Source organism: Camelus ferus, chromosome 3, assembly GCF_009834535.1.
Source record: "Camelus ferus isolate YT-003-E chromosome 3, BCGSAC_Cfer_1.0, whole genome shotgun sequence".
Taxonomy (NCBI): domain Eukaryota; kingdom Metazoa; phylum Chordata; class Mammalia; order Artiodactyla; family Camelidae; genus Camelus; species Camelus ferus.
In genome coordinates this window covers 99,982,338-99,999,705 of record NC_045698.1, presented here as the reverse complement: position 1 = coordinate 99,999,705, position 17,368 = coordinate 99,982,338, and the positions used below count along the sequence as shown (strand labels likewise).

Sequence of the window (17,368 nt, the reverse complement as noted above, 5' to 3'; positions counted from 1 at the left end):
ATGCTTGCTCTAAGCAAATTCAGGCAAGCAAAAACCTCACTTGAAAAGGAGGAAAAGGCAAGTCAAGGTCCATCACCTCTGTGTAACTCCCGGACCATTTCTAGCAAAGGACAAAAAGGGGGGAAAAAAAAAAAACCAACAACAAATAAACCAAAACCCCGGCCCAAAGAATCAGGGCTCAACTTCCTTTCAACTGTTATTAACTCGGAAGTCCCCAACTTCAGAACCTGGGGATTCAAAACACGAAATCAGATACATCACTGGGGCTCTCACCAACAGCTACGATGATTTAAGGGTAGTCAAGGCCAGACAAGGCATGGTGAGTAAACTGAGGCCTTCCACCAGCCACAGAAGCCTAGAATAGTGGCTTTGGGAACAAAGTCGCAGGGTTCAAAATCCCACCTCTGCCACCTACATGGTCTCTGTACTGTTCCCACCTGTATGAAATGGAGAAAACAGGAAAGCTGCCTCTGGGGATTTCTGTGAGGAAGGAGACAATGCTCGGAAGTGCTGAGCCCCAGGCCTGGATCAGCAACCAGGTGATAAATGGGAGGTATTCGTAGTATAGAGTTTTCCTCCATAACGTAATAAATAAAATGTCAGGCTGATTTATTTTCTGTGTAAAGATGAGAGGAGAGCCAGGCCACTCAGCTTCCCCATCCCACCGTTACTGCCCACCACCTGGCTGACCTCCCACCGTTATTATGATCTACACAGAATCAACCTAATCCCTGGGCACAGCTCAGGCTCTCCTCCCACTAAAACCACAGGAGGCAAGGAGGCTGCACCTCAGGACCAGGAACGTTCAGTTGAAAAAAGGAAAATCTGTCTGTCTCTCCTGGATTAAATTAACGCCTCCTGAAGGAGGGGAAAAGAAAGTACCTCGCAATTCTAACACAGCCACAGCTAATGACGTTCTTAGAAACTAGTTTCACTTTCTTTTATCCCCCGGTTAATGAGCCGCTTCCCTGCTGCAACTCAGGGAAGGCTGTGCCCCCAGGAGGAGCTGGGAGGTCCAGGGGGGCACCACTCAGCCTTCTCGCAGGTTCCGCACTGTACTGTCTCGTCCCCAGCTCCAGCCCCTAGTCCAGATAAGAGCTCAGGCTTCATCCAGCCCTCAGAGCACTCCCTCAGTCCACACCATCACAGAATCTGAGGGGCCAAAGATGAGTGCTTGTCCAAATACAGTGAAGTAGCCCCTGTGACAGCCTCTCCTAGGGGGCCCGCACCGGCCACTGAATCAGATTTGTGCCTGCTGAAATCTGAAGTCTGCTGTCACCTAAGCCCTCACAACATGGAGTGCCAGTCCCAATAATGGAACTTTCCAGATTCCCAAGGCAGAACTCCGAGGAGCAAGCCAGAACTTCCGACTCCTGACAGGTTTACAAATGTTCCCAAATCAAGCGATTAATGCTCAGAGGGAAAAAAATCTAAGTGACGATAGAGGTAGGAGGAGGGGAACACCACAATTCAATTTAAAACTCCCAAATCCCAAACCCTGAGCCTTTTCCCCAAACTTTCTCAATCACGCCTCCTACCATGAAGTCTACTCAACCAAGTAGGAAGGCTGCCCTGTTTATGGACCTGATGTGTACAGACCCCACTCGGTGCCAGGAGCTGATGTAAGGCCCAACTGCCTAGAAATCCACCTGGAAACCAGGCTTCCCAAACAAGTGGCTGCTGCCTTCAACACCTGGGGAGCCAAGCACTCTCTGGCCAGGCCTAGGCTGGGGCTGCCAGTACAGGTTCTGTCCAGTTAATCTTCTCTGAGGTGCCAAATAGAAAACCTGACACAGACCCCACGTACCCAGGAGACAGGCCCACAGGGCCCCTGAGAGAGGAGCACCTGAGCTGCTTCCAGGTGTGCAACCTTGTGCAGGGACCCACACTCACAAGGGCCTGCTTGGCTTAATGCCTTCCTGTCACCATCTTGAAATTCTTTCATTCGTATCTTTGAACTTGAGTTTTGTACGTGAAATCTGGTGTGACGGTGGAGCACGCATGGTGGAGCTGAGGAGGGACCTACAACATGGGTGTCATGCATGTCTGCAGGGTTCCTTTTGGCCCTGTGTGCGTATGGTTTGTGACACCCCATGAGCACAGGACTCTGGTGGACCCACCACGTGTGGGAGTTGAGGCAGCCGAACAGCAAGTACAAGGTAAATGTGTGACATCTTGAACTAAGTCAGGAACACTGACAGCTCTGGAAGGCCATACTTTCCTTTCAAACCAGAACTTGCCAAATGCAAAAAGAGGGCAAAAGCATCCTAGGGAACATGAATGACTGAGGAACCCGTCACAGCCTGACTTACTCATGGTGTTTCCCTGGGTAAGTAAACCACGTACACTGAGCATGACGACACGGGACAGGCAGAGATGGAGCAACCCACAGTCCCATCTCCTTTCCGTCCTTCCTTACTCAGCAGTAAGCCAAGGGGAGAGAGTGCTGGTAGAATCTGCGAAAATCGGGAAGTGAAATAAAAACAATTTGATGAGGGCACTTTTCACAGAAAAAGAACAAACAGTACTAAAATCTGTATGGAGACACAACAGACCCCGAATAGCCAAAGCAATCTTGAGGAAGAGGAACAAAGCTGGAGGTATACATGCTCCCTGATTGCAAACTGCATTCCCCAGCTATAGTCATCAAAACAGTGTGGTACTGACATAAAAAGAGACACACAAATTACTGGAGCAGAAGAGAGGGCCTAGAAATAAACTCACAATGTATGGTCAGTTAATCTACAAAAGATGAGCTTAGAATATACAGTGGGGAAAGGACAACTTCTTCAGTAAAAGGTATTGGGAAAACTGGACAGTCACATGCAAAAGAATGAAACTGGACCACTGTCTTAACACCATGCACAGAAATTAACTCAAAATGGATTGAAGCGGGGAGGGTACAGCTCAGTGGTAGAGTGCATGCTTAGCATGCACAAGATCCTGGGTTCAGTCCCCAGTACTTCCATTAAACAATAAATTTAAAAAAATAAATAAACCTAATTACCTCCCTAAAAAATAAGTAAAACAATAAAACATATCAAAAAATAAGTTTAAAAAAATGGATTGAGGACCTGAATATAAGACCTGAAACCATAAACTTCTCGAAGAAAACATAAATGGTAAACTCCTTGACATCACTCTTGGCAATGATTTCGTTTGAATTTGACACCAAAAGTACAGGCAACAAAAGTAAAATTAAACAAGCGGGGACTACATCAAACTAAAAAAGCTTCTGCCCAGCAGAGGAAGCCATCAACAAACCGAATCAGCAACCTACTGAGCGGGGGAAAACATCTGCAAACTACACATCTGACAAGGAGCTAATATTCAAAATACATAAAGAATGCGTACAGCTCAACAGCCAAAACCCAAACAATCCAATTTAAAAATGGGCAAAGGATCTGAATAGACAATTTTCCAAGGAAAACATACAGATGGCCAACAGGTACATGAAAAGAAGCTCAACGTCACTCATCACCAGGGAAATGCAAATCAAAACCACAATAAGATATCATCTCACACCTGTTAAAATGGCTATTATCGAAAAGACAGGAAACGACAAGTGTTGGCAAGGATGTGGAGAAAAGGGAACCCTTGTGCACTGTTGGTATGTAAATTGGTGCAGCCACTATGGAAACAGTATGAAGGTTCCTCAAAAAATTAAAAACAGAACTACCGTATGATCCAGCAATTCCCCTTCTGGATATGTATCGGAAGGAAACAAAAACACTACAGATAGTCTCTGACCTACAATGTTCAATTTAACAGTGGTGTGAAAGCAAAACACTTTCAGTGGAAACTGTACTTCAAATTTTGAAACGTGATCTCGTTTCAGGCTAGCGGTGTGCAATATGATACTCTCTTGTGAGGCTGGGCGGTGGCTGAGAACCTTAGCTCCCAGTCAGCCACACAATCACAAGAGCAAACAACCGATACACTAACCATTCTGTTTTTCACTTTCAGTACAGTATCCAATAAATTACATGAGATATTCAACAATTATAAAATAGGCTTTGTGTCAGATGATTTTGCCCAACTGTAGGCTCATGCAAGTGTTCTGAGCATGTTTAAAGCAGACTTAGGCTAAGCTATGATAATTGGTAGATGAGACGTCTTATATGCATTTTTTATTTACATTTTCAACTTATGATGGGTTTCTCAGGACATAACCCCATCGTAATTCAAGGAAGATCTGTATTTCAAAAAGATATATGAATCCGCATGTTCAATACAGCATAATTTCCAATAGCCTAGGCAACTTAAGTGTCCATTAATGGAAAATAGAAAAAGAAAATGTGTGTATGTGGGGAGGGGTGGGGGTGTGTCTGTATATATATACATGATGGAGTATTATTCAGCCATAAAAAAGAATGAAGTCTTGCTATTTGCAGCAACATGAATGGACCTTGAGCGCATCATGCTCTGTGAAATAGGTCAGAGAAAGACAAATAATGTATGATCTCACTTATATGTGGAATCTTAAAAAGTAATAATAATAAACTAGATCAGAGATACAGAGAATAGATTGGTGGTTGCCAGAGGCAGGGGGTGCCAGATAGGCAAAATGAGTGAAGGTGGTCAAAAGGTGGTACAGATTTCCCAGTATAAAATAACGTCATGGGGGTGTAATGTACAGCATGGTTACTATGGTTAAAAATAATGCATTGCATACTTGAAAGTTTTGAGAGACTAGATCTTAAAATGTTCTTAGCACAAGGGAAAAAAAAAATTTCTATTTATGGTGACGGGTGTTAACTAGATTTATTGTCATGATCATTTGGCAAAAAATACAAATATTGAATCATTACATTGTACAACTGAAACTAATATAATGTCATATGTCAATTATATCTCAATAAAAAAACATTGAGTTATTTTGTGCAGTGTTTTCACCATTCTGGTCAGAACAAAATTAATACACATATGAGCTGCATAATACAAATTGTGTAATTTCAATGATTCTATATGCAGGTCAGCTGATCTCATATTAACATTTAAAACTGGCACTGAACAATATAAAGATGAACAGTAAAATTCATACTAATAGTTTAAATTTTCAATTGTTCTTTTTTTAAACGGCATTAAATAGCAAATAAAAGAACACTACAAGAGAGACCATAAAAAAATAAGGCTTTAAATTTTAATACCTTGAAGAGCACTTCTCTGGGCTTTATGAACAACGGGCCCCACAGACGAGCAGCCAGCCCTGGGCACAGGCACACCTGGGACTGCTTTTCCACCTGCATCAACTCTCTCCTTTCCTCCAGCTGGTACCTTGAGGAAGACCCATCCCCGCAGCATCGCTGAGCCCAGGTCAGCACTGTCCCCCACCTGCACTCCTTAACTGGCCTCCCCACCCCCCTCCCAGCTCCCCTCCAGACCATTTGTCACTCAGCTGCCCAGGATGACCTTTTCAAAAGGCAGATCTGATCTTGTCACTGCCCCTTCCACACACTCCCCAGTTATAAGTCTTCTTTTCATCTCAAAATAACTACAAATCGGACCACCAAGTGGATGGGGAAAACCTGCCTCAACGGCACACCCCACCGGCCTCGCCCTCCCTCGGCCCTCCAGACCCACTGGCCAGCTCAGATCCTCTTATGTGCTGGGACCCCTCAGGCCCCAAAGCCTGGTGTGGTCTCTGCCCAGAGCACTCTGCCGACCCTCTCCACCTTGGTGCTGCCACCTTTAGGATTCCGCTTGAAGGGTCACTTCCTCAGGGAAGTGGCCCCCTCTCATCCCCCATCCACTCCCACTGGTGAGCTCTCCCGCTTCCCCAGAACTTCCCTTCCCATCTCTTTACACGATAGGTAATTTCCTTTGATTTTGGTGGCTGTATAATGTGTACCACTGGGTGACATTAAAAATGTCAGGCAGGCAGTAAACAGTGTCAGTTTTGCTCATAAAATGGCAGTTACCACAATTCAAGTCCATAGGAGGCTCCCAACAACATTTTAAAATAAGTAAATGAATACAAGAATAAGCACATGACTCTTTTTTTAAGAGTCGAGTCAGGAGAGTGCCAAACCCTGCAACCCCTCTTTTTACAGAAAGGCAAAGCTGAGTCACTGAAATGAAGACCAGCCACCCCATCATTCACTCCATTACACTCACAAAATCAAACAGTTGGAACCCCATTTCCTAGGCTTAGCCTTGAAGCCACAAAACACACATTCCCCACTCACGTTCTTGCTCATCTAACAGCACGCCTACAACATTTTCAAGGTACCATTAGTTCTATTTTTAAATCACTCTGCATAAAGATAAATGACAGGTGAAGAACTTGCATTTGTGTATCTAGACAGCATATCTAGGTCAGAATTTTAAATACATAATCTGGTGACAAATTGTGTCAATCAGCATCATGTCAATGCAGAACCCATCCTTTCCAATACACCGGGTATCCCTTGAGGGAAAGCACACACAGAGGAACACACCTTGGGGGGGCAGTGTTTCTTGATTTGGCTTTGGAAGGTCACCTGAACCAGATTGCCCCAGACTTTCTGAATCAGAAGTTTTGGGAACCAAATGTGGAAATCAAATTTCCAGGTTGGAACTCAAATCTGGAAATCACAGTTTAAGAACCCCTGTTCTAGGAAGACACTGTTGAGTCATTTGCTTCAGTATCAGGGGACTGGAAGAAATTACTGACGCCGAACCTGAGAAAGCAGGGACCCAAGGAAGAAAAGGAAAGCGGCGTCCTGTCCTAAACCCGGAAAGTCCCTGGCAACTAGCCTCCAAGGAAGAAGCAGGAAGCTGTTCCCAGAGAAGACAAGGAGACTGGAAAAACCCAAGGCCATTGTCGGGTAGGGTCGTTAATTATTCTGGCCATTTTATTCTCGTGGACACTTCCTCTTCTCTCAAGGTGCTCCAGGGGCAGCCAGTAAGGAACCCTGACGGCTGTGCCCTCGCTGCGGGAAGGACAGGGGGAACGTGAGCCAGGGACTGCACGAGTCTCGCTGCTTCTTTTAGGCTGAGAAGGGTCCCGTACCCAGGAGCCCTCACCAGAGACTGGAATTCTAGCCACTGCTGGCTCGTGCTCCCCACCACCGAGTCTGCTGCCTCCTGTCAAGCCAGAAGCCTGGAGGAAGGAGAAGACCATTAGAAAGCCTCCCCGCACACCTCCACCAACTTCGGTATCCCCCTCTGTAGTGAGCTGAGTAATGTCCCCCCAAGTTCATGTCCACCAGGAACCTCAGAGCGTGACCTGGTTTGGAAATGGGGTCTTTGCAGAAGCTTAGGTAAGGCCATAATGGATTAGAACGGGGCTTAAATCCAAGGACTGGTGTCCTGATAAGCAGAGGAAAGGACAGACACACACATACGCACGCACATGCGCACACACGCACGCATGCGCACACACACACACACACACACACACACACTCACACCGGGAAGGAGGAGCTAAGATTGGAGTGATGCAGCTAGAAGCCAAGGAGCCCCAAGGTTGGCCAGGAGCCACGGACGCTAGGAAGAGGCAAGGAAAGATCCTTCCTTGGAGCCTTCAGAGGGAGCAGAGCCCTGTCGACACCCTGCTTTCAGATTTCCAGCCTCCAGAATCCTGAGAGAATAAATTTCTGTTGTTTTAGGCCACCCACTTTGTGGTGATTTGTCACAGCAGCCACCAGAAGCGAATACTCCTCCTTTCTTAGGAAGCCTAAACCTTTAATCGTGACCAAAAATCTAGGGGTTCTGTCACAGCAAAGACAGGGATGCTTGCTCCTCAGACCCCGGCTTCCCACCCAGATCAGTGCCCCCCCAGGCCCTCTTCCACCCCGCCCGACATTACCGGCACTAGACTCCTTCCCGGGACACCTTCGCACACTCCGCCTCACCACCCGGCACCGGCCCAGGCTGACCCCACGTGGCACCTGGATTCCTCCCTCCAGCACCTTCCACACTGGCTCAGTGTGGGCAGTTCTCAGAGGCCCCACACTCAATCACAGACGGCTGCCCGCCACGGCTCGCTGCAGGGGAGCGGCCCAGAAGTATCAGAGAGCGTGTGAGCAAACACTCCAAGAGCAAACCCATCGGCACGCTCAGACATCCCTCGCTCTCCCTTACTTGGCCCAGAAACCGGGTCCCTGTTAGTAATTCTGTCTTCTGTGTGACTTCTCACAGCAAGGATCATACTCCTGTTACAGCGTGTCCCACACTATAGAGATCACTCATTTATTCTGCTATTCATTCAAAAAACTATGTATTGAGCACTTAGGCGCCTGATACACTAGTCTGGAGAGACAAAGGAAAGCAAAAAGCAGACACAGCCTGTGTCTTCCTACCATTTCAAATGGTGGTGATGGGGTGTCAGTAAGTCATTAGTAACCTCACATCAAAGCTAAGAAATAATAAAACAATCTTGTTCATGAGCCGAGACTATCTCCTCTGCTAAATTATTTCCCACACTGGGTTCCTAGGGCCTAGAACAGTGCCTGGAACATAAGAGGCAATCAACAATTCTTGACGGCTGGAGGATGAATAGGTTGAGAACGGGCAGGTGGATGGAAGGAGGGGCGGAGAGTTGCCTGGTACATGACAGGCAGTCAGGAACCAGATAGGTAGACACACGGATGGATGGACAGAAGTGTGTGGGTACAGCCTGATACATATCAGACAGTCAATAATAATGGGCAGATGGAAAGGTGGATGACATCTAGGGAGCAAAGCACCTGGCATGAAACCTGCACAAAATACAACTGAAAAGTGCAAGAACTTCCAGAGCCTTCTTAAGTGGGACCTCTGGGACCACCTCATTTCCTCCCAAACCAACCAGCTGCCTCCTAGCATCTGAAAGAAATAGTAATTCCAAATGAACCTGGTATCCACCTCTTCTGTAAACATTTGGTAGAAAATCAGCTTCACCAGCACAAATATGCTCTCTTGCTTCCCACCCCTCCCCTTTCTGTCTGTAATAGGGGTTTCAAAAGCCTGTTTTGCTCGTTCTTCCCCATCATGGTGAGTATTTACTGCTCTAAAATGTTGACTCTTGCCAAAATGCACACCACAAACCGTTTACGTAGTTGTGTCATTTTTAATTATTATTTGTTTAATTCTTACTTTAAGCGCCTTGGAGAGACTGCTCGGAGAATCAGAGCTGACTCCGAAAAATTCATTGTCACTTATGGTGGGGAGGTGGGGGAGGATACACCACAAGCTGGAGAGAAAAAAGGGCATCTGGGGGTCCTTCTGAAAGCACACCCCGTTAAAGCCCCCTTCCATGGCAACCTGTAGTAGGAAAACAGTTTGCAATAAAAACAAACAAACTAACAGAGCCCTAACATAAACGTTCACCCTCGCACAGAACAGCTGGGTCTCAAAACGACAGAAGAGGTCCCCGTGCACCTCATATTTGGGTCTGGCTTCTGTCAGGTTAGATTCCCTGCCTTTCCAGGCTCTCCTTGGTCTCACGTCAGTAATGAAGTTAAAGTCATCCAGACCTTAGGAGGCCTTCCGTCCCTTTGATTTCCCTCCACTGAAGATAAGAATAACTTTGAGTCTCTGTAAACAGCTCACTTTCCTTTGCTCCCAATTCAGGCCCAACAGCACCATATATCTACTCTGGCAATAGTTCATTCATTCACCCTTTACCTCTCCACTGAGCGCCTCCTATGTGCCGGGGACTGATGGCCACAATGAAAATAACACACTGTTCACAGTTCTGTGCTCCCCTAATCTGCAACCTTGTGTGGACAGACACTCAACAAAGACACAAGCACACACTACAATCCTCTAAACTTTGGTGGCAAGAATGCTGAAAATGCAGATGGCAGCAGGAAAGGAATGACACGAAGAGGACGAAAGCAGACCCTCTCTCCCCATGAGGTAGTAAACCACATGCAAGGCAGAGCAGGAAGCGGCTTGTCAGTCACGAAGAAATAAAAGACTTCTGAGACAGGCATTAAGAATTCTCATAATACAGTCGTGATGGCTTCACAGGTGTATACAGATGCCAGAATTTACCAAATTGCACAATCTAACGTGCGGTTTTCCGTATGCTAATTAAGTCACATAAAAAAGAAAAGAATTTCCCCCTCCTAACTCCATCAAGCTCTGGAAGGAGGTCAACCAGAAAATCCAAACTATTGCTAGAGTACAATTCCTTTTCTAGCTTTCTAGCCAAAGTGAACCATAAGATGGTTCCAAGGTCGGGGAGGGGGCATCTGCCTATGTAGAATGGACTTTAGAAATATACATGAGTCAGGCAGATCTCCTGGCCTCTCTGGACCTCAGGATGATGGAGATCAGGAGAGGAGCCAGGGCTGCTGGAGAGACGTCTGGGAATCATGTCCAGTGATGACGGCTGAAGCCAGGAACTTGAGAGACGAGCGACAGAAAGAGTCTGGCCCTCTGGTCTAGGAGGCAAAGGCGGCCAGGAACCCCAGGAGACCCGTGGGACAAAAACAGTGAGCTAGGAAGGGATGCTCAGAAGGAATAATGGAAGCCTGGAGAGCACATGTCAATGAAAGCAAAGGAGAGCCTGGAGAAAGAAGAACGCTACGAGTCATCGCTGGCTTCATCACCTGGGGGGTCCCGCGGACCTTTGTGACTACAGGCTCAAAGAGAACTGTGGGCAGAAGCTGGATTTCAGGGCTTTGGGTGGTGAAGGAGTAGAGGCAGTAAACACAGAATACTCTCAAGCAGTCTAGCTATGAAAGCAGCAGCAGCACAGAATGGCACAAAATCAGGAAAAGTACAAAGGGAAGTTCTGTTGGGATTGCCTTCCCCACCCCCTTATTTTAAAGATAGTAAAGACTTCAGCATGTTTGCTGACAAAGAGGAAAACATGCCACTGGGAAAGGAGGAGAGTCTGATGATGCCCCAGGGGAACAGGGGTGCTCTGGGCACTAAAGTAACAGAGCGAGCATCCAGAGAGGCTGGACTACTACTGTAACCAAGAGGGCGAGGTTTAAAAGCATCAGCAGGTTTTCCCTGGAGAGGAGGGTGGCTATTCTCGCCACTGATTGACTGTGTCACTGATTAACCATGTCTTCAACCACAGAGCATGTGATATTCAGAAGCACGTGGTGGGGAATACTTGAAAATGAACACTTTCCAGAGCGCCATTCACCTTTTTGGAAGACAAGCAGACACAAATGTGAGTGTTTGGGGAGGGGAGAGACAAAAGGTGCGGCTGCACCTACTCTGAAGCCGTGTGGTTTTTTTGGTTGTTGCTGTTGTTGTTCTGTACGGGAACCAGACTTGCTGAAGGGTGAGGAAACTAGAGAGAGGAGAGAGCCCACACCTACCGCACCATGAAAATCTGCTTGAATTGCTTCAGCAAAGATGAAAGCTCCTGCCTTCTTAAAGGTTTCGATCTTTTGTAACACTTTTCAAAACTGCAGACCTTCATTCCCATCCTTTACCCCATTTTAAAATGCTGTTTGTGGCTCAGAGAAGACGGTGATAAATCATTTTTTGTAGATCAAGTTGGAGTTGGGGATGGAATCGGCATGGGACCAATAAATGGCACGGCGAGGACTATTAGTAAAGGATGAGTCTGGATCATTACCTCCAGTTTAAAACCAATTTAGTGCAAAGATAACTAATTGCTCCTGGGACCTATAACACACCAATATTTATCCTCTGACAGTTGTTTCTTAATAACACCAAGAAACCAAACAGGAGGAAAGGAAGGACTGCTGGCCCATGGATCAGAAATACGTTGGTTAATTCCCGCAAGTCATGGCTGGACCACATAAAGTTACGGGGCAGATCCCTGTCTTGGAGCCTGCTCTAGGAAAACCCAAGGTGAAAACCTCACAAAGGACCAGATGTCAGGGCAAAGATGCTCAAAACTAAAGTCATTCTTTGCTTAGCAAAGGACTCATTGTAGGCAGGATTCTTTCATAAGGGACTCACCTTGGCAGCATCCACACCAACAGAGATTTGAACATGACCTGTGTCTAACACCTACATTACATGAAGGGAGGAGCATCTGCCTTGGCTGATGAGCTAAGTCTTGAGAACCACCTATGGTGAGAACTTGACCATGGAAAAGAAGGAAAAACAGGAAGAGAGTAAAGAAGGGAAACATGATTGGGAAAACCACAGGACCACCCATGACATTTACTTCAAACAAGTAAACCTTGGCTCAAGGTTCTATGGTCTCAAATTTAAATGACCCTAGGGAGACAGGTGACCACCCAGTGCTACAATCTCCTATTACCATCAAAATGCTGACCAACAGCTTAGGGAGTATCTATGTACAGTCCAGGTAAAACAAAAACTAGTGTCCAGAGTGACTTACAGTTTAGGTACGGTGGCTGAGAGGGCTGGCGTTTTACAGCAGGAAAAAACAATCCCAGGTCGCACCATGGGCAGAAATCAACTTCTCCAACTGAGGTTCAAAATTCCTGTCTCCCAAGTCACTCCTCTTTACTAACTGAAGCTTTACCCTCTCCAGATGCTGCCATTCAGCTGGACTGAACAACTCTGTACAGAGCCTCTCCCAGGTGCAGGCACTATTCTAGGTCAGAACAAACCCAGCCCAGGCCCCACCCTCCTAGGGCTGACACAGCCCTGCTTCTGCTCTGAATCAGAGGGTTCCCAGGGTTCCCGAGCACCTGCCCTTGCTGGTGCCTCCACCAGCAACGTGTAGCTTCCCCGTCTCCCATTGTCCAGATAGACCAATCCTTCCAGTGCATCACCTCCACAACGTCCTGCCCGATGCCACGCCAGCCTGCCTGCAGCATCTCCCTCCATCCACACAAAGCAAGTCCCACTGCCCTCCCTTGAACCTCTCTGTGGCACTCTGTGCATTTAATGGCAGCTAATACATTAGTGTATATTACAATACATATTGCTATATACTGTATACTGCTGTGTTCAGTGTGACCTGGGCTGGGACAGCCTCCCTAAGGCTTAGTTTCTGCATCTTTAAAACAAGGAGATAAGAATACCTAATATAATAAAAGAAGAAATAGCCACCTTTTAGTGAGTTCTTACAGTGAACCAGAGAAATACTGTGAAATTTACAACCACTGTCTCACTAGATCCTCAAAATCCTATGAGGCAGGCACTGTCATCCTTCTTTCACAGACGAGAAAACAGAAGATCAGAAAGGCTGAGTGATTTGCCCAGGCAGCACAGCAGAGGTTCTCGTCCTGCAGTCCTACACCCAGGCCCTCTCTGAGTCACTAGGCTCTGCTGCCCCTCTTGCCTTCTGTTTCCTACCGACCTCACAGGGCTGTGCTGAGATAATACAGGGGAAGTCCTTAGCACACTGGCTGGTTCTGGGTCTTTCTGTCCCCAGAGAGGTAGCTTCCTTTAAGGGGGAGCTACTGACACATGTGTATGCTTTAATCATACTAATGAAAGAAATGAAAAGAATGAAGGGTATCAGCTAAACTACCAAATAAGAGAGGGAAGGTCCTACAAGTGGCTACTGAACATCTATATATAGGTCCTCACAGGACAGCACAAAATGTAGCCTCTTCTCCCCAGTGTCTTTCCGACACAGCGTTCAGTGTGGATATAAAGGGGACGGTGGGGGAGGTCACAGCGGCGGGGCAGCAGGAATGACCCAGCGCCTCCCAGAAGCAGCAGCCCCAGTTCTGAGGCCTCCCTCACTAAGTCAAAATCCCCACTGGAGGGAAATCCCATCCAAATCCTCTTTGTCAGAGCCGAGAAGGTCAATGAGACCAATCCTCAGGAGGACCTGAAATGCCAGCTCACCTGTGCCACACCAAAGGACAGCCTCCTGGGAACAGTAAGATGGACCTCCAGGTGGCACACCCCACCCTCCTTCTGCTCCGAGCTGACTCATCCTTGCCTGGCACTCTCACCTCGGCTCCCATCTGAGCGCCGGCACGACCCTAGCCCATGACCTTGGGCAGGTCACAGCCCCATCCAAGCCTCAGTCTTCCCATCTGGAAAATTCAGATGGTCCCAGAACTACCCTCAGAGTGCTGATGGGATGAATGGACAGATAACCCACGGAGCCACCGCCTGGCACATACAGAGCATTTGGTGTGTGCCGGCTATAAATGTGGGCAGACACTGGGGGCACAGAGGCACCCCAACATTGCAGTACACTGCCTTTGCTTCCAGGAGTGGCAGCTTGGCCCTGAGAACCCCAAGCAACCCAGTGCATGGCTCTATATATAGATTAGGGGGCCAATTTCAGTGTGGCACATGAATTACACCTCTTTGACAACAAGAACTCAAAATCAAGTTGATCTTATGGGGGGAGGTGGGGAAGGCCAGTGAGTGGGGAGATATAAAGGGGAAAAATGCTAACAGGGAAACGGAAGAAAAGGACAGCACCTAACCAGCTGCTGACAAGCCAAGAGCTGTGCTTGTGGCAAGCCCAGACTCAGGGGAAAGCAGAAACAGATCCTTGTGGGAACTCAGCGATCAGCCTATCAAGAAAAGAGACCCGAGGGTCAGTCCTGTCCCTCAAGCCATCACAGCAAATATCGGCCGGCCCAGAGCCCAGCCACCAGCATTTGCACATCAACCAGGGCTGACACTCGGCTGATTGAGCTGGTTTTAGTATTCAGAAACTGATATGTCTCTATACGTAAACAGTAGACACAGAAGTCTCTTCCTTTTCTAAAAATACACATGTGCAGCTCAGCACTACGGAGGCCACGGAGAGCACATAACAAAGCCGGCATGCGCGGATGTCTAGCCCCCAGGAGGAAGAGCATTTCCTCTGGCAACAGCGAAGGGCGCGAAGCTGCCCTTTACCCTGGAAGATGACTCTGTCTCAGGAAACAGTACAGCACAGAGGCGCTCCATCACCAGGACAGAGCAGACCCGACTCCCACCTCTGCTGCGTGCCCTTCTCAGTTAACGCCTCTCAGCCTCAGTCTCCTCATCTGTAAAGCGGGAGTGAGAGCAGCATCCACCTGGTGGGGTTCTTGTTCGGGCTGGAAATCAGGACTGCGAAGCACCTAGGAACAGTTCCTGGCACAGAGCAGGCCGTCAATACCCAGGATCCCAGAGTCTCCCTCCCTCTTCATCCCTCTCTCATCCCTGCAATAACCCAGCCAGGAAGACAAGGACCGACTTTCCCTGCTCCCCAGGCGGCTCACTCCTAAAGGACATTCCTGCCGTGTGTCCTGGGCAGCAACGCCAGGGCCGTGAAAGCAGGAGGCTGCTTGTGAGCACTTGGGCCGAGGAGGAAAAGAAAGCCCACCCACTAGTCCTCAGGGAGGGCTCCTCTGCACGCCGGCCTCAGTGAAGGTCCAGGGGTCAGAGGGAAGGTAGGGAAAGGTCCCTCGGAGAGGAGGCCACAATCGTCCGAGAGGGTTTCCTTCTGGAGTTCACAGACAAGGAGCTTTAGAAGGTCCTGAGCCCTCTGAAACCGAATATGATTTGGGGTGAACATGCACTTTCTTGGGAAGGGTGTCCAGAGCACCTGCCAGACTCCCCACAAAGTCTGTGACACTCCCCTCAGAAAACAGAGCTTTAAAACCACCAACTCATTAAGGGAAAACAAGAATGTCTGAGAAAGAGAGAATAACATAAAATGATCTCTAATTTTTTTTTTAATTTTGGTGGGGTTTTTTTTGGGGGGGGGGGAATTAGGTTTTATTTTCTTTAATGGAAGTACTGGGGATTGAACCCAGGACCTCACGAATGCTAGGCATGTGCTATACCACTGAGCTGTACCCTCCCCACTGCGATCTCTAATTTTTAGCTCACATGTAATGATACTCACCAGGTACTTAACCATGTGTTATGTCACTTGGTTCCCACGACAGAGGAAGGGGACAGTTACCATCCCTAGGTAAGGGAAGTGAGGCTCAGAGGAGGACATCCCTTCCCAAGGCCCCTGGATTAACAAACAGCAGAGCCAGGCGAGTGTCTGAGGCCAAAGTTCAGGAGCCTAGTCACCACATCACAGCGTCACTTTCTCCAGGCCAAGCCCCAGATCTTATAAACTAAAAGGAAGGGTGGGAGGAAGGGCGGAAGGGAAGGGGGGGTTAGAATCTGACTTACAGTTCAACACTCTTTCCACTACACCCATCCTGCCTATGTCTTCACACACTGATACTGAGAAATTTTCTACACACCAGGAAAGAAAACAAGAGGTCGTAAGAAGTAGACAGAAAGCTGGGCGTGTTCTATCAGTACCAAAAGCCTCAATTTCCTTACTGGAAAAAGGAGGGTTATAAATGACTATTCCATGCACATTTGGCATGTAGTAAGCATTCATGAATGGTAGGCATCATTGTAATTATTAAAATTTGGTGAAACTGCACATCCCAAGGGTGAAAGGTGCCCTCTTTACGTGAATGAACCCCACACTGTGTGCTTCAATGAGCCATCTCCCTGCTTCCCAGAACTCACTCAAACGCTGGTGAGAAGGGCCTCACTTTGGCTCCCAGGAGTGATCACACTCTCCCCTCCAGCTGCCTGCTGGGGAAGCCAGCAGTGGCAGCCAGCAAGACTTGGGAGCAAGCCTGGGTCCCAGAGCCAACTCTCCGACATCATCCGAGGTGCAGAAAGGTCCTGGAATCCTCTAGGGTGATTACAGAGGTAGGGAATATTCCTAGCAAGCTTCTCTAGATGCAGAGAAGAAAACGAGAAAATAAGTGTAACAAGTTATCAAAGGTGGGGCAGGTCCACCTCTGAGGAGGATATGCCAACTGATGAAAAAGCCAGGATTTTGGCAGACAAGGGTTTGGGAGAAAAACTTTTGGGAGAACAAAAGTTTAGGAGACCTTTGACGCAAAACTCCTACATCTCCACCTGAAACGCATCTAATGGATGCGATTCTTCAAGGAACGTAATTGTCATGAGTTGAACCCACTCCTCATATTCTATCTCTAGCACCATCAACGAAGTCTCCACACATAAAACAACTATTAACAATAACAGCTGCCATTTAGTTATTAGATAGTCATTCTATGTGCTAAGTCCTTTACATATACTATCTCATCTAATCCTCAAAACGAAATTTTGAGGGAATTGCCATTCCCATTGTACAGATGGGAAATCAGCCTTGGAAAGGTGAATAGCCTGTCCAAGGTCACAGGGCTGGTAGGTGACAAAGACAGATTTCTATTTCGCCTGCTCTTACTACTACATGTTTTCAGACAAAATACTGGGTTCCACCCATGGGGTCTCTAGACGTCTTTTTCTCCTAGTCCTTCCAGAGACTGAGGAACTAACTTATTCCACTCTATCCTAAACCAAAATACTTTTTACGCCAAGATAAATTCCTTGAAGCTGAGTATCAGCTATGCTCAGAAGCACACAAGACAGGGGCGTAAATGACACAAAGTATGTGTGAGGTGAGGATAGTAACAGGTAAGGGAAAGGGAAATGCAACCACAAACCTTCTGTCCCACAGACCAACATACCCAGAACATTCCACACCCCTCTCTTCTCAAGAACAATTTTGAGAAAACAT

At 47.4% G+C, this 17,368-nt stretch overlaps 1 protein-coding gene across 6 annotated transcripts in view; it reads right to left on the bottom strand.

Annotated features, from left to right (window-relative positions):
• ARHGAP26 (Rho GTPase activating protein 26) overlaps positions 1-17,368 on the bottom strand; it is a 414,886-nt gene that overhangs the window by 327,115 nt on the left and 70,403 nt on the right. The window contains exon 1 of one of the 6 annotated variants that reach the window (XM_032476998.1): positions 12,251-12,419. The exons of the other annotated variants lie outside the window; for them this stretch is intronic. The gene's annotated coding sequence lies outside the window, so the exon portion shown is untranslated. Of the gene's footprint in view, positions 1-12,250; positions 12,420-17,368 lie in introns of those variants that run through there. 6 annotated transcript variants of the gene reach the window in all.